This window comes from Panthera uncia (genome assembly GCF_023721935.1).
Source record: "Panthera uncia isolate 11264 chromosome C1 unlocalized genomic scaffold, Puncia_PCG_1.0 HiC_scaffold_4, whole genome shotgun sequence".
NCBI classification, from domain to species: domain Eukaryota; kingdom Metazoa; phylum Chordata; class Mammalia; order Carnivora; family Felidae; genus Panthera; species Panthera uncia.
Window position 1 is genome coordinate 94,593,136 of NW_026057585.1, and position 23,459 is coordinate 94,616,594.

General features: G+C 49.1%; 1 long non-coding RNA gene across 2 annotated transcripts; it reads left to right on the plus strand.

Moving 5' to 3' along the window:
* Nucleotides 1-7,633: 7,633 nt before the first annotated feature.
* Nucleotides 7,634-22,603, plus strand: LOC125913088 (uncharacterized). 2 transcript variants are annotated; one of them, XR_007454920.1, is made up of 4 exons: nucleotides 7,634-7,987; nucleotides 9,648-9,757; nucleotides 12,548-12,683; nucleotides 21,400-22,603. It is a non-coding gene; the product is annotated as an uncharacterized LOC125913088 (long non-coding RNA). The 2 variants fall into 2 exon arrangements; XR_007454919.1 differs by having other exon boundaries at nucleotides 7,650-7,987; nucleotides 12,551-12,683.
* Nucleotides 22,604-23,459: the final 856 nt, after the last annotated feature.

Genomic DNA, 23,459 nt, shown 5'->3' on the forward strand with positions numbered 1-23,459 from the left:
GGGATTGGCGCCCTTATAAAAGGGACCCTAGGGGCACCTGGGTGGCTCAGTCAGTTGAGCGTCTGACTTCGGCTCAGGTCATGATCTCACAGTTCGTGAGTTCGAGCCCCACGTCGGGCTCTGTGCTGACCGCTCAGAGCCTGGAGCCTGTTTCAGATTCTGTGTCTCCCTCTCTCTACCCCTTCCCCGCTCATGCTCTGTCTCTGTCTCTCTCTCTCCCTCAAAAATAAATAAACATTCAAAGAGACCCCGGAGAGCTCCCTTGCTCCTTCTCAGCACGTGAGGACACAGCAAGACACAGCCACCTACGAACTTAAGAAGTAGGCCCTCCCCAGACATCGAATCTGCCCGTGCCTTGATCCTGGACCTCCCAGCCTCCAGAACTGTTAGAAATCACCGTGTTTAAGCCACCAGTCTACGGTGACTTTGTTAAAACTGCCCCCACGGACCAAGAAAAACAGCTTTAGAACTGGTCCGACCCACGGTCTCACCTAAGTTCTATGGATTCCTGCGTTAGTCACTGTCTTACTCTCCTCCTTCCCAGGGTGTTGCTGAAGTTAAATAATAGAAGTCACGTCCTCCTGCACACCACGCAGGGCGCTCACATACAAGAAGCACGTAGTGTTGGATATCATCATCAGGCCGACACAGCGGCGGTATCACTCAACAGGCAGGTGCATGCGGCCTGCACACGGTCCTGCCTGCTTTGAATTCCAGTGCCTTTCAATGCTTTGTGACCCCTGAGCGATGACTTCACCTGTTTCAGCTTTAGCATCCCCGTCTGTAAAAACGGGACAATCGTTAGATAGCTACTGTGTGCAGAGTGCAGAAACGGTGCTGGCCAGTAGTAACTGCTGGAGGGGATCCCCTGTGGGTGAGCACAGCCAAGCAGCCTGAGCCCTGCCAGCCTGCAAAGATCAGAGCTATCCCCAGGGTCAGCCCCTCGTCAGGGGCGAGGGGTGGTGGTAAATGACACCTCCATCCAGCAGGAAACTCGGACATGATTCTGCAGCCCTCCCTCATCCCTCAAACCCTGTCCACTTTCCCTCCCGAATATCATTCTGATTTCTGAATATTTCTCACCATCTCCATGGGCCCCAGCGCCCTCTTCTCCCCCCACCCCTCACTCCCTGCACTCCCCCTGCCCCCATCCCCTCTGTACTACAGGAGCTTCCGCACTGTTCTGCTGCCAGCCTTACTCTTCTATACCGTATTCTCAAAACAGCAGCCAGAGGGAGCATTTTAACAAGTCAGGTCATGCCCCTTCTTTGCTCAAAACTCTCCTCTGGCTCCCATGTCCCACAAAGTCAGTCCATATCCTTTGCCCCAGCCCCACGTGACCTGTCTCCCCACAACCTCTCTGATCTCTCTCTTCTGCTCGCATGGCTTGCTCTGCTCCAGGCAAACTGGCTATCTGGCTGACACGCACACCTGATGCTGCTACCTCAGGGCCTTTGTACTTGCTGTCCTGTCTGCCCCGGGGTACGTCCGTGGATGGCTGTCTCACCTCTTCACACTTCCCACAAACATCCAGACCACCCTCTCTCCCTTGTAATTCTTCATGGTCTCTGTATACTTATCCCATATGCCACGCTATATGTTTTCACTCGTGTCTCTTGCTTATCGTCTGCCTCCTACCCTAGAATATCAGCTCCGCAAGGGTGGGGATCTTTGTCTCCTTCGCCCAACGCTGTATCCTCAGTGTCTGCAAAAGTGTTTGGCACATCACGGGACCTTGATAAACATTTCTAGAACGAACAGAGAAGTGGAGGAAGCAAAGAAAGGAGGTGATGTTGTGTAGAGATCGACCTCGGGAGGACAGAAATCAGAAACAGTGGTTAACAGCCGACTCAGAAAATAGAAAGAAAGAAAAAAAGAGTTGTCAGTATCATTCCATTTTCAAAAGAAAGACCCGTCTGCTTTGTGCCCCTGTAAAACCTCACAATTTGGTAAAAGCACATTGATGTGTTCAAGGGGAGAGGGAACACTTCAGCGGCTCTCGTATTTCCTAGACTCAGTCAAAAGGCTCGAGGTCACCCAAAGTCACTGTTACAAAGAGAGGGATTGAGTCACGCAGAAATTTCCAGAGCTCAGAGAGGACCTCCTATTCTCCCAAAGCTTTCTTGAGGCCTGGAAGCCACTGTCTAGCCTTGCAGTGAAGATTCCTTTCACACCTCTGCAGTTTCTTAATCTGAGAGGAGGGAGCATTAAAGGGACCAATGCCTGTCGCATGTCCGGAGTTTCTAACATCTCCTTTGGGAAGGCTGATAAACCCCAGACTAACGCAATTAATGTGCTTCTTCCAGATGGTTCCTGAACCAGAGCCAGGTCAACGTGATGGATGGAGGTCCTGCCAGGACACTCGGGGAGAGGAGCTGTAATGTTCCCAAGGCTGAAAGGGAGAGGCATCCCACAGAGGGCTGGACAGTTGAAAAGGGGGTCTTGGCACCAGTGGCCGGGGCTCCTGGGGACATCATGTGCCTTCCTCTGTGCCGTGGCTGCTGTCCCAGCTCTGCACAGTGAAAGCCTGTGCTGGGCTACATCGGCTCCAGTCAGGAAGGGAGAGAGCACAATGCACCTCGTACAGAAAGCCCGGGCCCCTGGCCCTCAGAGGCTCGCAGCTGTGTGCATCTGGAACACGCCGTCCTGCCCGGAGCCGTGCAAGTACCCCGTGGACCCTCCGAGCAGACACCGTTTGCCCTTGTGACTTCAACTCTGAGCTGAAGGCGTGCCTGCCCTTCATTTGTTCTGTGGTTCATCCTCGTGTGTCAATAACCCCTGAGAACCTGGGTCTCCCTACTTTCCACCAACCCCAATATCACCCGTCCCCCACCCCCAAACGCGAAGCCACTCTGACTTTTGTCATCAAAATCTAAACTCCGATGCAAGAAGACATTTGTTGAACATCTACCACGGAGACAGAAATGTCAGATTCTCTTACTTCTCCTCCATCACCTAATCCCCACACATTCCTGCATTCCATGTCTAAGAGCAAAAGCAACTTGCATGAGGTTTCACAGCCTCAGACCCGGCCTGGTCTCACAACACACCGGCCAGCTGCCATGAAATCCAACAACTGAGGAATGAATTGAATATGCAGAATCAAAGCAACCCAACCAGCCAACCCCTTTGGCTCTCGCTGGTAGAGACTCTCGGTTACACAAATGGCAAAAGAAATCCCTCTCCCAGAATGACAGCTGACCTCTGTCTTACAGAAAGAAAGAAAGAAAGAAAGTAATAATCTTGAAACGTTCCTCAAAGCATAATTTTGGGACACGCAAGTGGGGCTCTCAGTTTCCCCTTCCTTTTCTCCTCCATTCATCTTGTCAGTATCTGACACTTCATAGAAACATCTAGACTTCCATCAAATGGCCTACTATTTTCCCCCTTCTTACCCTTTCCCTTTCTTATCAATGCTGCCTTGAAAAATAAAGACATATACTACATTCAGGGCTGAACAAGCAAAAATACGAGTAAGTTATACAGAAGAGCCTGAAAAGATAAGAACAAACTTTCTGATTGAAAGAGTAATTAACCATTGACACAGCCTATGAACAGAAAATCGGTCAAATGCGCTGATTTATCACGTTGTGGGAATGTAGCAAGGACTCCAATTATACCATTTGGGGCAGCAGGTGGGGAGAGGAAGAGTAGCTAAAGAAACGGGAAGGCACATCTATGCCATTTAGATCTTGCAATTCAATGAAGGATTCACAAGGAGGAAAGCCTCAAAGCCCTTGCTGAGGAAAAAAACTAAATTCAGGGAGCACCCACACTGCCACATCCATTACATACGCTATCCCAACAACGTTGGATTCTCCCAACAACGCTTTGAGGCACATGCCATTATCCTCACACCGCGTTAAGAAGAAAAGTCAAGACTCGGGGAAGTTGAATGAGTCACCGTATGGCTAAGAAGGGATCTGCTCCCAGAAGACCCGACTCGAAAGCCATTGCAACTTTCTCTGCCATTTTGTTCTCACGTGACCTGAAGGAAGATTTCAGGGGGCAGGTGGGCAACACGGGCTCTCCTATTCCCCTTCCTTCCTCCTGCCTCCTCATCCCCTCTCCCTTTCTCCCTCCCTTTCTTCTTCCTTGGCTCCTCCCTTCCTTCCTTCTTTCCTTCCTTTTAAATTCAGGGAAAGACCATTACTATTCCCCTTCCTTCCTCCCCCCTCTTCATTCTCTCTCCCTTTCTCCTTCCCTTTCTTCTTCCTTGGCTCCTCCCTCCCTTCCTTCTTTCCTTCCTTTTATATTCAGGGAAAGACCATTTCTTCACCATGCACAAGTGGGGACGGTAGGTGAGACAGAGTACCTGTCTTCTGATACCCGTGTGCATATTAAATACTAACTGTGGCCAAAGCCACTTGGCTCACCTTTGAGGATACAAGGAACACCAAGGTGAGCTGTGATTATGTGTGTGGCAGAACTCTCAGCAACTTGACCAGCTAGTAGTTTACAAGCTACAGGGTTACAAGGAGGCCGCATCCTTCCCGAGGGGCAGGCAGAGAGGGATGCTGGAGAGAATGAAGAGGTTTTGATATTGGGGAAAGAGAAACTCCAGGACCAGAGTCTAAGGAGTAAAAAGCATCTTATTTAGACTTGCCGAGTGTAGACACTTAGGGATGAGAGAGGCTGGCACAGGGGAGGCTCCAATTTACACAAGAAAAGAAAAATCAAGCTTCTTTTCTAGGCTTCCCGCGATTCCAATTATTTTCTCTCCCGACTGAGGTTATGGGTCGCGACTCACAAGGTGGTGCGGGAGAATAGCACACACGTCGGAGGCGGTCAGACCATGGGTCCAATTAATTTGCTCGCTCTTTGTTTGAGCAAATGATTTAACTTCTCAGTGAGTAAACGTCCTCATCTACAAAACTATCTAATCCAGTGGGTTCTCAGAAGACAAAATGGTATCACACTTGTAAAGGGTTTAGCCCCATGTGCCCCATCAGGCGCATTGTAAGGACTCAATAAATGATCGGTGTGTGGGAGTCATACTGTACATCATGTACTTGGGTGACTTCAACACTATAAAGACGACACAGATGGACGGATCGCTCTGGTTGGTGCAGGTAAGTGTGCCTGTCACTCTACCCGATGTGCCCAAGCCCAGCCCAGGATGGCACCAACGAATACACCACCCCTTCGTGGCGCTCAGTTCCCAAGTTTCCATCTTGCTAGGCTGACTACATTGGACTATATGCATGTGTGTATATAAAAACAAGATATAAAATTTTGTGAAACGAGTCCCCTACTCTTTCCCTCAACGCTCAGCCATAAGAGAGCGATCTGTTCCGATTCTGGGGGTGGCGGGGGTGGGGGAGGCAACAGACTGTGTGGGCAGTGTAAGGAACTGTATTTTGGCCATTCCCAAATTTATTTGATCTTATTCACTGATTTCTGAACTTCGCCCCGCTGCCTGTGGCTGTTACTGGTCTATCATCGAGCGGACCACTGGGGACCGCTGGCTTGACTTGAGTTGCCAACAAATGGAATGGTTTTCTGCAGCTTTTTGACTTCTGAGCAACAACGTGAAGAAGGGCGTGGTGATGAAGGTCACAGACACCAGGGTCGATCTCCACGAGCCCCCGTGACTTTCTGCAGATGTCAGTGCCAACTTCAAACACAGACGAGATTCTGAGCACATCTTATTAGCACAAGTTGCTGGATATAACAAAGTCTATCAAATTATTTGATAAAGATCTATTCATTACCCTTATCCAGCCAAAAGGAAAATATAATTGAAACGCGGTCACATATGCTATAATAGGCGCAGGAATAAAACTTCCTCCTTTTCCCCCCTAATTAGAAAACCAGAAGCTCAGAGAAACGTGTACAGGCAGATCAGATAGGAGAACAGATTTTGTGCGTTTTAGGGAGAGAATTTTTTTCTGGGTGACTTGCCCGTTAAGACATTTTATAAACTCCAAAAACGAAATAGCGTCAACCAAAAATACAGGCCCCCCCCCCACCTCCATTGAAGAACTTGAATGACTCTCCCGCTCACAGAAACCACCCATTAAATATCCTGTTGAGTGTGTGCTGATTGATAACGGCTGTAGGAACTCCCACATCTGCAACACGAATATCTTGGTCAGTGAGGACTCGGGAAATGAAAGAAAAGCACGCTGATAAGGAGGTCTGAACCCTACTTTGTATGCTGGAGAGCTCTCTCCCTGCAGCCTGGAGAGGGGAGAATGCGAGAAGCTGCAGGGGGGGCAGGAGAAAGCCCGTGTGACATGGGGGGCGGGGAGGAGGCCTTCCCCACACCTGTATGGGGCAGGAGCAAAAACAGCCGTCCAGGGAGGCCTCCAGTTGTCCTTTCAGCATCTGAAAGGACAAGGTCACCCCTTGCCCCCAGCCCGAATACCTCCCCCAACTAACCCAGTTTCTCTCTTCCTCTATGTGTTTTATTAAAAAAAAATTTTTTTTAACGTTTATTTATTTTTGAGACAGAGAGAGACAGAGCATGAACAGGGGAGGGGCAGAGAGAGAGGGAGACACAGAATCCGAAACAGGCTCCAGGCTCTGAGCTGTCAGCACACAGCCCGACGCGGGGCTTGAATCCCTGGACCGTGAGATCATGACCTGAGCCGAAGTTGGGACGCTTAACTGACCGAGCCACCCAGGCGCCCCATATGTGTTTTATTTTAAAATGCAAATAGTGCTATATGTTAACCCGTTACTAAGCCATTCGCTCAGATCAAATGGCTTTTTTTTTTTTTTAACTGTTTTCTGGGGCACCTGGGCAGCTCAGATGGTAAACATTCCGACTTCAGCTCAGGTCACATTCTCAGGGTTCGTGAGTTCGAGCCCCGCATCCGACTCGCGGCTGTCAGCACACAGCCTGCTTTGGATCCTCTGTCCTCCTCTCTCTCTGTCCCTCCCCTGTGCGCACGCTCTCTCTCTCTCTGTCTCAAAAATAAAGAAAACGACAACAACAACACTTAAAACTGTTTTCTGATGTGGGGAACAACTTCTCCGTGAAATGGTCCTGAAGAAATAGGACCCTCGGCAGATAAGTACCCACGGGCAGGTGGGGAGCTTGGAGGGATGGGGGTACCTTGTGGGGAAGACACGCCCAGGTGGGTTGCCAACCTGGGGTGAGGAGCTTGGAAGCTACGAGCACTGTGATCACGTGGCAGAAACCCTCCGCGCTCACCAACGCCACCTGCTGGTCTTGGGGTGCGGCCAGTCCACACGCTCCTGCCCCAGGTGGCCGGGTGGGGCCCGCGGGAAGACGCGGTTCCACTATTGCCCCGCCAGCCTCTGAAACCTCTTCAGGGTCCTCTGCTCCCTTCGCCCGACTACGAGCTGCACGCAACTCACAACTCGGGGGAGGATGCTGAGACCGCGGGAGATGACAAAGCGCCCGACGGAAGGAGCCCGGAGCCCCCGTGTCTGTGCGGGGCCGAGCCCCTCTCCACTGACCCAGCCTGGATTGCGAGAGGCGGGGGACACAGACTTCTGTTGTGTTAAAGCCTTGACATTCCGACGTGGAGTTGGTGAAGCAATCAACATGACTTATTCTAACTCACTATTACGGTAGCTAACACCCACCAGGTACGTGTCTAAGTATGTTCGTCCTCGCACTTCCTTATAGGTAAGGAAACTAAAGCTCAGAGAGGTTAAGTAACCTGCCCAGGACCACCCAGCTAGAGAGCAATGAAAGCTCTGGGTACACACAAAGGGGCAGAAGAAAACATCGCGGTGAAACCAGGGGCGACCTGGTTCCACTAGAGATGACAAAGTTTACAAGCCTCACACGTTTCCCGACGGGAGACTCGGGCATGACGTTATAGAGCAGGGGGTACGGGCTTCAGTAACGGACGGAAGTGGGCGCCAATTCTGAGCCAACGGGTGCCGTTCACACCCCGGCTGTGTGCCCCCTGCCAAGACATCTGGCTTCTGCAAGCTTTTGGGCCGTCACCTGCAGAGTGGGGATGGGGACACGCCCCCTCGCTGGCGGGCTCTGAGAATTAACAAGGTGAGTGTTCATGACGCAATGTGGGTGCTGAACGAGCATCTATTCCCTTCCTGCCTGGTGAGAGGTTGTTTTTGATGAAAGAGGAGCATGAAGAACTGGTTGGAGACCCACTGTCCCCTGTGCTCGCGGGTCCTAGCTTGCACACAACGTGGCCCTAACCGAACCCACCGGAGAGCAGCCACCAGCTCACGTGGCCCCTAGCAATGCCAGAGGACTTGAAACCAGTGCCACTAGCCAGACGCTTTCCTCATGGGACCTTGCCTTGGCCCCTTTCTCAGGTGCTCGTGTACTTAATGCAGATTCACTGAGCGCACACCGTGCACCAGGCACTGTCCCAGGCACAAGGGACAGACCCGGCGGTGAACCAGAGAGGGAACGCACCTGCTCTCCCAGACCTGACCTTCCCACAGGCCCTGGGGGATGGGCAGATATCAAGCAAACCAACCAACAAGATAGTTACACTACCTGTTGCATGTTATGAAGAAGATACACGGAGCATGTGAGCGAGAATAAGTGGGATGGGGTGGGGCTTACACCGACAGACAGACCAGAGTAAGTGACCCTTGAACTAACGCTTGAAGGGTGAGCATGAGTCCCCCGGGGAAAGGCGTGTTCCAGGTGGAGCGAACAGTGTGAGCAAAGGCCCTGGGGTCCGAAAGGCTTTGGCATGTCTGAGAAACAGACAGGAGGTCAGTGTAATTAAGAGGGCAGTGGTAGAAGTTAAAGTTCCTTGTTACTTGTTTTTCTGAAAAAAAGATCCAGGAAAACTGCACCGTCACTCACATTCTGGCCTGTAATTAAGGCCAAGGTAATGAGATTCGGTTGTAGACAAACCATATTGGCAGCATGGACTCCACATTTACCCATCAGCTTGTTACTATTGAGGTAAGAGATCTGCAAATAACATGGGGGCTACCGTGTCCACCTCTGCGACTGAGATGGAAACCAGACAGAGCAGACACCCCTTAGGGCCATCCAGAGCCTTAGAAAATAGTTTCTAGCTTGAAAAACACATTTTTAGATAAAATCATACTGGACAACACAGATACAAACATACAATATAAACACAAGGAAGGGGCCGCTCAATTCCCTCTCACCGCCGCCCCTGTGTGGAGGTCCTGGCTCCTCTGGCCAAGCTGGGCTATCCTCCCTTCCTGGAGACTGTCTAGCCGTTCGAGCAACTGGAACTTCCCCTTCGTGAGAGCCCTAGAAATCCAGGCTAGGCCTGGATGTCCCTGGACGCACCCCAAGGTCAAGTTGGCCTTCTGAGTCTTCCCAGACCCGGCTGAAGAGGATTCCTAGAAAGGCAGAGCAGACTCCCTTCCCTCCCTGCCAGAATGTCCGATATGGAGTCTGAGCCAACCTGACGGCTGCTTCTGACCCTCTCCCTCTTCTACCAGAGTGAGGGGGGATCCAACAGGACAGAGAAGGGACCACCCAATGAGAGAGGGAAGATACATGGCCTGCCCGGAGGTGATGGCAAGAACAAGGTGGTCCCGGGGGAGGAGAATGCTTGAGAGCTTTCTAAGATTGAGGTACTTTTATCTCAATCAGGCTTATCATCTAAAACGAGAACCCGTCACAACAGATCAACAGTTAATGCCAGCGTTGTGGGACTTTTTCTTTTTCATTTTTTCAAGTTTATTTATTTATTTTGAAGGTGCAGAGAGAGGGAGAGACAGAATCCCAAGCAGGCTCCTCTGTGCTGTCAGCACAGGACCCAACGTGGAGCTCGAGCCCACGAACCGCGAGATCAGGATCTGAGCTGAGGTCAGGAGCCCCCCCAGGAGCCCTGCCAGTGTTGTGACTTCTGTTGGTAAAAACCCTGGGATCTCTGCAATGAGGAAGATACCAGATTTATGTGCCGAGGAATCACACAGACATAGCTCACGTAGATGAGATTTAATACCAGGGCCAGGAGCTTCCCCGCTTGCTGCTTTACGTTCATGATGCGGCATGGAGCGTGCTAGAAGGGAAGACGTGCTTTTATTTGCTTCTAATTCTCACACTATGCTTTCCATGATGTGAGCTGTCTCTTTCCCTCCTTAGATCTCTGTTTCTTCTGCATCTTTTATCCATTATGTATAAGGTATCTTTTGAATGTCTTGTTGACACCAGGTGGTTTTTTTTGTTCCACTTTATTGATTGGCCCCAAGGAAAAGTCCTAGATCTTATGCGCACATGTTCTGGAATCCTGAAGTTGATGATAAGCTTGAACATGAAGACTCTGCCAGGAAAAGAACATGTGGAAAAGGCCCATGTATACAGAGCCTGGGGCTTTATGTTGCATTATTTGAGTAAAACAGAATGGTTGGGAGAGTTTATTTGGAAACGAAATATTTTCTCTTTAATAACAGACTATTTTCTGGAAGGAAATTTGGACATGGCGTTTCAATTTTTAGTGCTGAATAAAAGCATGCATCAAAGAACCCATCATTAAGATTCAGGAATGTTTATTAATTAACAATGATAAAACAGAGAGTAACAAAAGGAATGGGGGTCAAGAATCCTCAACACTGAGTAAGTCTAGGACTTGGAGGCATAACTGTTACTTTGGTGTTTACAAAACCTGTAACAGGTCTATGAAGGTCTATGAAGCCTGAGTCATGTCAGGTCATGCCAAAAGGGAAAAAGAAATGTCTCCCTCGGGGGATCTCTGTTTTCTGAGTGAGTATCTATTTATCCTTCTGAGAATACAAGAAGTAGCAACTTCATTTCTTCCCCTGTTAGGAAGTCATAAGCATCTTCTGGCTCCAAAGGTAGGAATGTGGCCCAGGGCCAATCAGGGTACTGCTTTCTCGTGGCCGTAGTCATGGGTGAAAGGCAGGTATAGAATCTGAGCTGGGGTCCAGTCAAGGCCAGTGAATATCAGTCAACCTTGAGAGATGGGCTGAAATGCCCAGGGAAGAGATGGTCTCTTTTTGTGGGTAGGGGCTGGTCACGGCCATCACACCCTTACCTGGGGAGCACCTGCCTGGAAATGAGGACCACACAGAACAAAGCAGGATGCAGAATCGGGGAGAATTAGATTCCAATCATCACCTGAGAACCTGGGTCCTCGGGTGCTGGATCCATACCTTGACCTTCCCCGTTGTGCGAACTCATAGATTATTTTTGGGGTTAAACCAATTTAGCGGCTTTCTCAATGTTGCTACAGCCATTTTTCTTCAAACCAAAGGTCTGCGTATTTAGAGCTTACTTTTTGAAGAACGGGAGGCTATATCTGGGTTTTACAGAATAACGAAATTTTAGAGCTATTGAGAGCTGTTCCTGTTCTTTCTGCATAGCAAACCACCCCAAAACCTAATGGTATACAGCACCAACTATTGGATGCTCATGGATGTTGTGGGTTAGGAGTTCAGAGACATCACAGTGCGGGGTGGTTTGTCTGTACTTCGTGATTTCGTTGGCTTCCACAGGCAAGATGGGACTCATGTGAGGTTGGAGTCCTGTAGAGATTTCTTTGCTTATACACATCTGGTGCCTAGGCACTGTGCACACAAGAGCTGGGCTCAGCTGGGACTTCCGAACAGAATGCCTACTGATGGCCTCTCTGTATGGCTAGCTTGGGCTTCTTCACAGCATGAAGGCCTTGGGCTAGCTGGATTTCTTACACGTCCTCAAGGCTCCAAGGGCAAATGTCCCAGCGAACAAGATAGAATAATCATGATCTAGCTTCATACAGCACTGCTTACACCACATGTATATGCCTTCCCAGATTCATGGGAAGGGACAGTGTCAAAGCATCGGGCGCCATGTTGTAAGAGTACCACCCGTGTAGCAATTTTTTGTCCCGCTTCCAGTCTTGGCAGATATTCTCCGGTCAGGTGGTATTCTTCCCCCATCCTAGTCTTTCCAATTGACTTTTTCTTTATTCTGCAAGGTTCTGTAACATGCTACCCCCTGAAGAAGCATTCCTTGACTTCTTCTGAACTGGGCTGGGCCTCATGTTGCTCTGCTACATTCACACCCTCTGGTCATCTCGCCATGTTGCAACTGCCTCATTCATCTTTCTTGTTTGTTTCCAAATCGCAGACGTCCTAATGAGCACAGACCATGCTTTCTATTATGTATTTTTTATTATTATCATTACTATTATTATTATCATTATTATCAATTTTTACTTTGGCTCCGGTCACATAGAAGACGCTAAAAAATGTATTCAGTGAAAACGCCCAGCGCCCTCACTTTACAAATGAGAAAACACCAGCCTAGAAAGAGAAGGAGACTGTTCAAAGTCATGCAACTCATTTGTAAGAGTCTAGAACCCATGTCTTCTGTCCACAACTCCCATGTTCCTCTCCCTATGCCAACATATTGCTCCCAACATAAAGTCCCAAGGGCGATCAGCAAGGGTTGCGTATGGCAGCCAGGAGCCCGGGAGGATCGGTGCGGTCAACCTGTGCCAGTGAAATCACTGGCTTTCGAGACCCACTAATTCGTGAACGCTTTTCGACCGGGGAAGAAAACACAATAGATTGAGAGTGGCATTTTACATTTGCAGAAACGAGGACCGATCGCGTTGGAGTTCAAGCCTAATTAGCTTATGCATTTTGCCAGCAGGCCCTGCACCTCCCAGCTGAAATGTGTGTTACAAGCACGGCCGGTTCCCCGCACACGTGGGCCAGATGTTTGGCAGGCCAATAGGCAGAAGAGTTATCGCCAGGAAAAAACAAAAAACAAAACAAACAGAAAGGTGAGCGGTTGTGCTGAAATGCCTTAGAACATTCTGAACGATTTTCACTTTTCATGAACCTGTCACACGTGCAAAGTAAAACTGTGCTACAAAGAAATCCGCATACAAAGAATCTAAATCTAGAAGGTACACACTACTCACGTGGCTCCGTTTCTTTTTTTTTCATGTTTATTTATTTATTTTTGAGAGAGAGAGAGAGAGAGAGAGAGAGCAGGGGAGGGGCAGAGAGAGAGAGAGAGGGAGACACAGAACATGGAGCAGGCTCCAGGCTCCGAGCGGTCAGCACAGAGCCCGACGCGGGGCTCGAACCCACGGACCGCGAGATCGTGACCTGAGCCGAAGTCGGACGCTCAACCGACTGAGCCACCCAGGCGCCCCTCACATGGTTCCATTTCATAGGTATTTATCAGCAAGTACTTCCTAGAGCACGAGATAACACATTTCCTTTACCTATGGATCTACCCATTCCCTTCTTGTACCAAGGCAAATTGAATGTTTTTAAAACAGGTCCAGAAGAAATTAGTTTGGGGATTTCTTTTACCTTTCTGGTAGCGCCTTTTAACACCGATCTTATCCACAACTCCAAAGAGGAGAGTATTCAGCTTATTAACAGTGTAACCATCTCTTCCTGCAAATTGTCCCCTAGATAGCTTGCTTTTTCTGGCCTTAAAATTACCTCCATTTCTAACAAAAGTTCTGATCATTTTCAGCTTAATGAAAAGGAAGTGTTGTTAGCTTGCCTTCTTAGTATTCCGAGAACATTACAACAAACAAACAAATCAATAGTTTTTTAAATCCACAAGATTTTCTTTATCTGGCTACCTCTTCTAAGAGTTTGTATTTTTTTTTAAATAAAAAATGTTCCTTGTCTTTTCCCATTTCATGTGCACGAGATTAGGGAAAAATAAGTCTATCTTGGCAAGGATGTGGACAAATCAGGAATCTCATACACTGCCTACCAAAATACATATTTGTTAAAAAAAAAAAAACACTCTGGAAAAAGATTCAGCCTAAGCTAGTATATTTTCAGATATGCATTCCTTGGGACTTAGAAATCCCACATCTAGAGAAACTTCTGCACAGGTGCACTGGGAAGGCTAAGCAACGATACTTAGAGCAGCCGTCCCCACGTACAGCAGCAAGAAGATACACAAGTCAAGGGCGTGACTGATCCTTCTCGTACCAGGAGGACAGGTGAACCACAGTTCAGCTTCAGTATGGAGGAAACTCACACACATAACAGTGTTTGAAAATAACAGGTCATGAATGATGCACACCATATGATTTTATTTACACAAAGCACACAACCTGGCAAAAATCAAACTGCATTGTTTAGCAGGTCCTATGCGTTCGCTGAAACTATAAGGAACAGCCAGAGAACCAACAACATCAAATTCGGGAGGGGGATTAGTTTGGCTTGCGGGAGGGAGGGGGGTGCAAACATGGGACCAGAAAAGTTCCATTCCTTAAACTGGGCGATGGGGACACAAGAGTTTGCTTTATTTTATTCTTTATACTTTTCATAAGTGTGCCATGTATTTTATAAGTATACCATATTTCATCATTTCTTTAATTTTTTAATGTTTATATTTGAGAGAGAGAGAGAGAGACAGAGCGTGAGCGGGGGAGGGGCGGAGAGAGAGGGAGACACTGAATCCCAAGCAGGCTCCAGGCTCCGAGCTGTCAGCACAGAGCCCGACATGGGGCTCGAACCCACGAACCCTGAGACCATGATCTGAGCCGAAGTCGGAGGCCCAACCGACTGAGCCACCCAGGTGCCCCAATATTTTATAATTTCTAAAAAAAGTAAAATGTATGAAAAAAATCCTTAAAAATCTGCAACATTTTTGACAATGCCTTTCAGATATGAAATGCTCTTTTTTTTTTATTTTTATTTTTAAAAATTTTTTTTTCAACGTTTTTTATTTATTTTTGGGACAGAGAGAGACAGAGCATGAACGGGGGAGGGGCAGAGAGAGAGGGAGACACAGAATCGGAAACAGGCTCCAGGCTCCGAGCCATCAGCCCAGAGCCTGACGCGGGGCTCGAACTCACAGACCGCGAGATCGTGACCTGGCTGAAGTCGGACGCTTAACCGACTGCGCCACCCAGGCGCCCCAAGATATGAAATGCTCTTAATGTTAATTTTAGAAAAGACCAACAGCCCAAATAATATAGGTGCAAAGCCACGAAATGGTAATAAATAACAAAAATACCGCAGTTTGATCTATCAGATTAGCAAAGAAGAAAAACAGCGATAATACCAAACTGGGACCGGGGTGAGAGACACAGCTGGAGGGAATGCGCCTTGCCTGGTACATACCTTTTCTTCCAGGCAATCTGGGAACGTGCATCCAAAGCCTTCAACTACTTACAGCCTTTGACCTGACAATTATTTCTAGGACTCCATCTCGGAGAAATCCTGGGATAAATGAGTGTTCGGGGATGTGTGTTCAAGAACGTTCCCTGAAGGACCGCTTTTCACAGTGAAAAATGTGGAATGCCAAGGTGTTTAACTCAAAACTGGCTAGGTGAATTATGGTACGTCCGTGCAAGGGGGTACTAAGAACACATTGAAATGTTACACAGCTCCACATTTATTAATATGGAAAGATGTGGATGACATATTAAGTAAGGGGCACTGTAATAGAACAGGTGAATGAGGGGCGCCTGGGTGGCTCAGGAGGTTCAACGTCCGACTTCGGCTCAGGTCATGATCTCGCGGTTCGTGGGTTCGAGCCCCACGTTGGGCTCTGTGCTGATGGCTGGGAGCCTGGAGCCTGTTTCAGATTCTGTGTCTCCCTCTCTCTCTGCCCCTCCCCCACTCACGTTCTGTCTCCCTTTCTCTCAAAAATAAATAAACGTTAAAAAAAATCTAAAAAAAAATAACAGGTTATATGCACACAGGTTTGTGTTATTGCAAAAGTATGCATGTATGTGCATGTGAATGTGGACACGTGTACTCCTGCCCGGGTATAGGCCAGAGCCTCCTCAACATTCTCCAGCCCTTCCTTGCCTTCCCACAGCCCATTCTCAACACAGCAGCCAGAAACACAGATTCTGGATGATCAACTTACACCTCTGTTCACACGCTCCAATTGCCCCCTTCTCGCTCAAAATAAACGTCAATACCTCCACTGCCTTACAAGGCTTTACCTCATCTGCACTCACCCTCTTCTCCCCCTGCTTATCTGACATCACCCCCTCCCTACCTGCTCACCCTGCCCCAGGCACTCCGGCTTCTTGATTTTCTTACGCTCCTGCCTCAGGGCCTTTGCATTCGCTCTGCTCTCTGCCTTGAATGCTCTTCCTAGCCCCAAACTGCCTTTTCAGGGAGACCTCCCCCCTGATCTCCCTGCTTAAAGCTGCAACCACTCCACACCAGCGCTCCCTCCTCCCTTCCTGGCTTCCCTTTCCCCCACGCACCTCTCACCCTCTCTATATCCCATAGAACCCAGTCACTTTCCTCACTGTCTGCCACCTCCCATGAGAATGTCAGTTCCATGAAGACAGGCATTTGGTCTGTTTTGTTCCCCGCTGTATCTCCAGAACCTAGAATAAATAGTGCCTGGCACATAATAAGCCTTCAACAAAAAGTTATTTGCATGAGTAAGTCGCTGAAGAACGTAATTTCAGACAGGGAGATGTACAATGAAGTAAACCGAATAGATCAGAGTCCCTGTGGGGCCAGGCAGGCGGGTTGCTTCTTTAAACGAAGTTGGCCAGAGGTGGCTTTCCTGATGAAGCGTCACTCGAGCAAGGCCGGAATGAGGGGCAGAAGCCGGGTACCCACAGACCCAGAGGAAAGACGTTCCAGGCAGAGGGAACAGACAGCTCAAGTGTCTCAAGGCCAGAGGAAGTGCCCAAGGAATGAAAGGAGGGTGCACACCCCCAAGAGGTTATACTGTTTCTTACAGCGGCCACATCACAGGGGAGTTCTTATCATTCTTTTTCTCTGTTTAATGACCGTTTGCATTATTTTAACAACGAGCATGGATTGACTGGGCAAATCTGGGACGCGTGACTCCACGCGTCCATCTCGGACTGCCTCCCGGGCTGTGTGTGGCCATGCGGGTTCGTGATCACGGGCTAACCGCATCCACCTTCTGTCACATCGGGACGTCAGGGCTCCACATCCGACGTGGCTCAGAACATGCCCATTTACACGGTTTTCCCCATTCTTTCCAGACGGAGATGGGGGACTCCTTTCCCTTCTCGAGGAGCTCAGACCTTATCTTAAATTTACACAGAGATAAGTAGGGTTGGCCCTAGAGACAAGTGCAGACTCTCCTTTACAAACCGGCCCGGAGAGCTGGCCAATTCTTTCATTTGTTTCTTTGTTTATCCTTATTGTTGCAAGAACAGGTAACATGAGATCTACCCTCATACCAAATTTCTTCTTTTTAATTTTTTTTAAATTTTATTTTTTATTTTTTAAAATTTATATCCAAATTAGCATATAGTGCAACAATGATTTCAGGAATAGATTCCTTAACGCCCCTTCCCATGTAGCCCATCCCCCTTCCCACAACCCCTCCAGTAACCCTCAGTTTGTTCTCCATACCTATGAGTCTCTTCTGTTTTGTCTCCCTCCCTGTTTTTATATTCTTTTTGTTTCCCTTCCTTTATGTTCATCTGTTTTGTCTCTTAAAGTCCTCATGTGAGTGAAGTCATATGATTTCTGTCTTCCTCTGACTAATTTCACTTAGCATAATAGCCTCCATTTCCATCCACGTAGTTGCAAATGGCAAGATTTCATTATTTTTGATTGCCGAGTAATACTCCGTTGTGTATATATACCAGGTCTTCTTTATCCGTTCATCCATCGATGGACATTTGGGCTCTTTCCATACTTCGGCTATTGTCGATAGTGCTGCTATAAACATGGAGGTACATGTGTCCCTTCGAAACAGCACACCTGTATCCCTTGGATAAATGCCTAGTAGTGCAATGGCTGGGTCGTAGGGTAGTCCTCCTAACAAATTTCTAAGCGTACAATACAGTATGTTGACTACGTGCAAATTCCCAGCACAGCACTGGAGGCTTCCTTTTCTCCCAACTTCATCCGGAGAACTACTGTGTCAAGGAGAAGAGCCATGTGGGACCAGAACCCAGAGGAGCTGCCATTGTGATCTCAATGGAGTATAAGTTGTTTTTTTGTGTGTTTGTTTTTTGTCGATGTTACAATGATTCGCTCCATTCTCTTCTCCTCCTCCTCCTAGAGACTGGAGGGAAAGATAACATGAAGGAAAATTTACCTTCTGCCGGTGGGAAGGGGCAGGGCTTGCTCAGGCATCCGAAGGTCAGCCGAGCACCTTACTGAAGGTCAGCCGAGCACCTTACTGACGCTTCAGCTGTGTGCAGGTGCAGCGAGAGGAAAGGATGAATTTGCTCTCAAAAAAAAAAAAAAAAAAAAAAAAGCAATGGGGCTGAATTTCTAGAGAGAGGTCAAGAAGAGATACAGTTTCAAACAAAGGAGAACCAGACAGAAAACAAAACACAGGGTGTGTGTATGGTGGCAGTGGGGGTAGGGGGCCTGGGAAGGGCGTGTTCTGAGCAATGAGGCAGGAGGCCCACAGGGTGGGGGGCGGGTGCTGGCAGGACTCGTGACTGATGTCCAGTGTGGGGCTGTGGACCCCCTGCTGTTGTCAAGGGATCTCCTTTGTCACTTGAGCGCCTCAGAAATGTCTGCCATTTACAAATGTCTTAGGTGAGGTATTCTTTCGTTTTATTTGGCTTCTTTGTTTGTGGGGTTGGTTTTTTGCGTATTTGTTTTGGGAGATGGAGAGAGAGGGCTTGTGTTCTACACGGGGCAGGTTCTGGTAGAGAAAGGATGTGTGGTGTGAGATGCCAGAGGAAGCTGGTTCCAGAAATCAGAGACAGCGGGGGCTGGGGACAACGTGAGCTAGCACGAGCTCAAAGTTCAAGCCAGCTCTGCGCTTCCCCTGTACCTGGTCTCCATCACACACAGCCCTGCCCGTTGCTGGTTTGTGCTCTTAGCTCCAATCGCCCTTGAAATAGTATGCTTTAGTTTCTAGCCTTCTGTTCCCTCATTTCCCCACCCAAATACAAGCCCCACAAGAGCAGGGACTTCGTCTACTTTGTTCAACGCTCTAATCCCAGCTGGCACAAAGTGAGCACTCGGTAAATATTTGTTGTTCGAATAAATACTAATTTTTTTCAGGTGGTTTTTTTTTTTTTTTTTTTTTTTTTTTTTAATCCTTCCTTGAAAATGGTGATCACATATGCTGGAAGGCAGTTCTCGTGCAAGTTCTTTCTTACAAGAAAGCAAGCTTCGGACAACCTGACTTCGCTCTCTTGCTTCACGTGGTGGTTTCCATGTATTTCCCATCCATGAACCATTTTTCACAACTGGCCCCTATACACTGAGACACGATCTGCTCATCTGTGTAATTCTCTTCTTGGTTGGAAAGTTTACACTCTTTGGATTCGTTTCCTTCCCTACTGCTTACGATAAATTTTAAGTGTAGGACTGTGACTTATCTTCAGGGAAAATCCGAGTGTTTGTGGCCAAAGGAAAACGTGGACGCAGGCCACCCTTTCTGGAAAGCCTCGTTAAGATGATATTTCGTGCAGCAACAGGTCAGAAAACAGGGCAGAGTCCAATTAGACAAATGACTTGTGCAAACGATCTCGGGGCCTCCCAGCAGCTGGTCCGTGTAGGAATCGCAACCGTCATCTACAGGTCAGGAAGGTCTGTGCACTTTGGAGGCAGTGGGGACAGGAGGGGATAGATAATAAAGGCGGTATCATGCGATGCTTTCAAAAAGTTGGACTACCTTTCAAAGACAGGCGTTAAGAAAAGCAAGTTCTTCTGTTTTCTGACTCTTGCCGGGAGTTCAAAGTTTCTCTCACGGCCCACTTGACTCCCTTCCTGCTTCTAGAGCACCTCCCCCATCCACTACGATCTTGACCAAGTCTGTCTCTGAGCCTCTCTTTCTTCATCTGTAAAATGGGAAGAATGCCCATTCCCACCCCACCCACCCCCAAACACACACATGCACACACATGGGGAGGAAGGATTCCCTGAGTCAGAGCACAGGAAGGGGGAGCCCAGACGCTGGCTCACAGCAGACAGGCAAGAACTACTTGGTGAAGAAATGAGGGCTAACCTCTTTTAACAACAACATTTATTATTAGTTCTTTTCAGTGTATTGATTTATGATGAGAGAGAGGGAGCGAGAGGGGGCGGGGGGCAGAGAGAGGGAGAGAGAGAGAATCCCAAGCAGTTTCCGCACCTGCACCATGGAGCCCCACGCGGGACTCAAACTCTCCGTTAGAATGTGACTTGGGCCAAAATCAAGAGTCAGATGCTTAACCGACTGGGCCACCCAGGCGCCCCTCCTAGTAATCTGCATCGGCTCCTGTCTTCCAGATACAATGTGCATTTACGGGCTGCCTTCAGCGGTACAGCCCAGAAGAGACGACACGGACTTTTCAGGGCCAGCAGGAGAGATTCTCGCTGCTGAGAGAGGCTGGGGAGGCAGCCAGGGCTCCCGGTGCCCTTGAGGCCAAGGGTAGGGGGTAGCCACCTAGTCACTCTATTTTTAGCAGCTTTACTGAGGCATGACTGATACACAAAGAGCTGTACGTATTTCACGTGCACACGCGATGAGTCTGGACACCCATGAGTCCATGAGTATGCAGATACCCATGATGCCACCGTCACAGTCAAGGTAAGAGACCTATCCAGCACCTCCCAGAGCTTTCTTGTGTCCCTGTTAGCTTTTTGCTTTGTTCTGTTGTTGTTGTTGTTGTTGTTTTGTGGCAAGAACACTTAACGTGAGGTCTACCCTCTTAAATTCTGAACTGCGGACTGTCCACTCTAGGCTCTGTGTTGCACAGTTGAGCTCTAGAACTTACTTACCGTGTATAACTGAGACGTCATATTCATGGAACCAAACTCCCCATTTCCTCCTCTCCCAGCCCCTGGCAACCACCGTTGGGTTCTCTGCGTGTGTAAGTCTGGCTATTTTAGGATACCTCCTGTAGGTGAAGTTACGCAGGATTTGCCCTTCTGTGTTTCGCTTATTTCACTTTAGCATAACGTCCTTCAGGATCATCCATGTTGTCTCAAATGGCAGGATTTCCTTCTTCTTAAGGCAGAATAACATCCCATCGTATGTATGCACCGTGCTTTCTGTATCCGTTCATCTGGTGATGCACACAGGTTGTTACTGTATCCTCGCTATTGTAAATAATACGGTAAGAAAGATGGGAGTGCGGATGCCTCTTCGAGCTCCTGATTTCAACTCTTTTGGGTGTATGCCCAGCGGTGGGAGTGCTGGGTCATACGGCATTTGCACCTGTGTAGACACAGCCAGGCTGCGTGGCAGAGGCCACAGCGTGACAGAAACCAGAAGCTTGGGCTCCGGTCCCGGTTCTTCACTTCCTAGACCAGTGACCTCTCTGGGCGTTGCTTTCTGCAGGTGCCAAATGAGGGGGACAAGAGACCACGCGGCCCGGGGTTGCTGGGGCGTCAACCAGATGGAGACTTTGACAGGCCCTCGCGCCGTGTCCTTTGAAGCGTCCTCCACCCAGCCAGGACCCTGGCTAAACACCTGACGTTTATGATTTCGCCCAACTTCCCCACCCACTCGATGAGGAAGGTGCCACTGTGATCCCCGCTTTATAGACGAGACAGTGAAGTCTCAGAGAAGTTCAAAGTTTTTTTTTTTTCTTTTTCTTTCTGTAGGTCATACCCTCGGTCTTGGTGGAACAGGGACGTGGACTCGTGAGGTGTGGGTCCTACTCGTGGTAGCCCAGCGCCAGCCTGCCCCTCAGTCGACAGAAAGGGAGCGTCCCTGAACCCCACAAAGCTGGCTCCAGTCAAAGGAGATCCCGTAGCCCGGTCTAGGCATAGACGGACACAGCAGAACACAGGAGAATTCTGAGACCCCAGAGAGGGACGTTTGTGGGTGCCGATGAAGCGAGCCCTGGCAGTGGCAGCGGGGTCTCGGGGAGTAGAGGTCTCATCTCGGGCGGACCGTCATCACCCCTCCTGCGTCCCCACGAGGAGTAGAAAGAAAAACCAGGCAGGGCCCCCTCGTGTTGGCCTGCCAGGTGAAATCAGAGGGTAGGTCCGGTGTCCTGCCTCTATCCCGTGTACCCTGGGCCGACTGCGTCTATCGGGAGGGTGCGTGCACTCATGGGGAAACACGGGCCCCCTTGTCTAACCACAGAGGTGCCCCCATGGGCACCGGAGGTCCCAGGTTCCCCGGGGGCTGTCCTTGCCCGGACATTTCCTGTCTCCCCAGCCCTCATTTCCTTTCTGTGCTGATTCAGTTTGTGCCAAGAGATTACTAGGATCCAAGCCTTGACTCTTGCTCTCGGGCTCAGGCCTTTCCCGTTTGCAGCTCACACGCTGACCGGGGGCCATGCTGCCTGTCTGTAAGTCTGAGTCTCATCGGGTGAGGCTCCGACACACAGGACGGCAAGCTGGCCCAGATCTCCACCACTGTCCCCTCCAGCACACGTGCGATCCAGCCTCAGCCTCAAGCACCTGCGACATCTGGGGCCTGAGAATTTTTTGTTGGAGGGCGAGGGGCGCTGCTGGTGTGAACCATGACTGGCCACACCCCTGCCTTCCATCCACCAGGTGCCTGTAACGCCCACCCACCTCCACGCAAATATCCTGTAGGGGGCAAAAACACCCTCAAGTGGTCTACAGAACCCCCCCCCCCCCCCCCCCCCCGACTTACAATTTACCACCAGGAAAAGAATCGTCAATGCAAATTCCCTAGCTCCCTTTTCAGACTTCAGGTTCCCGAGCTCTGGGTGCTCACAGAGCTGGCAGCAAGGACACAGAGAAAATGACACCATGTGACCCAGCCTCCTCAAAGACTTCTGGGTGGCGGGATGGGAAGCAAGAGTGATTAAAAATTGCTATGTTGCCAAAACTAGAGACAAGGTATTATCTCTGCTTGTCTTTGTCCATTAAAGTATATGATCGATTGCTGTATTGAAGCGGGAAACAAAAGCATGATTTACTGAAAATAGGGAGGTTTTGGCTTCGTTAAAAATTTTTTTTTAATTTTTTTTATGTTTTATTTATTTTTGAGAAAGAGAGAGAGAGGGAGCATGGGAGGGACAGAGAAAGAGAAGGAGACACAGAATCCGAAGACAGGCTCTAGACTCTGAGCTGTCAGCACAGAGCCCAACGCAGGCTTGAACCCACGGACTGTGAGATCATGACCTGAGCCCAAGTCGGACGCTCAACCGCCTGAGCCACCTAGGCACCACCCCCCCAATTTTTTTTTTAATTGGAGAACACAGAGTATGGCAATTTAGCACCAGGAAAAGGAGAATCATTAATTTGAAATTCCAAGAGAATCTATGAAATCACAGCCAAAGTTTTCATCCAACACGAAAGCCACCAGAATCCCAGAGCCCTCACCTACCTGGCCGCACACAGGAGCAATGGCGTCAAGAGCTCGTTGGCCATTGGAAAGACAATGGCCAGCCTTGATTATACATTGTTGCTGTGCCCAGGGTAACGAACGCAAGAGCGCTGTTTGTCCTGGGGATTCAGACGCACACAAACACTCTAACAACAACACGGAAATTGGAAGAGTCCAGATCCCCTATCCTTTCCCCTCTAGGATCGCAGTAGTTGGGAGCATCCATGCGGTAGGAAAGGCGCCTGGTGCACTTGGCCGTCACCCTCGTGGGCCAGCTGGAGTGCTTTAGCAAATGAGAAGCATCCAGAGGGATGTCTGGCCTCTCTCGTGGGCTCCAGCCATAAGGGCTAAGAGG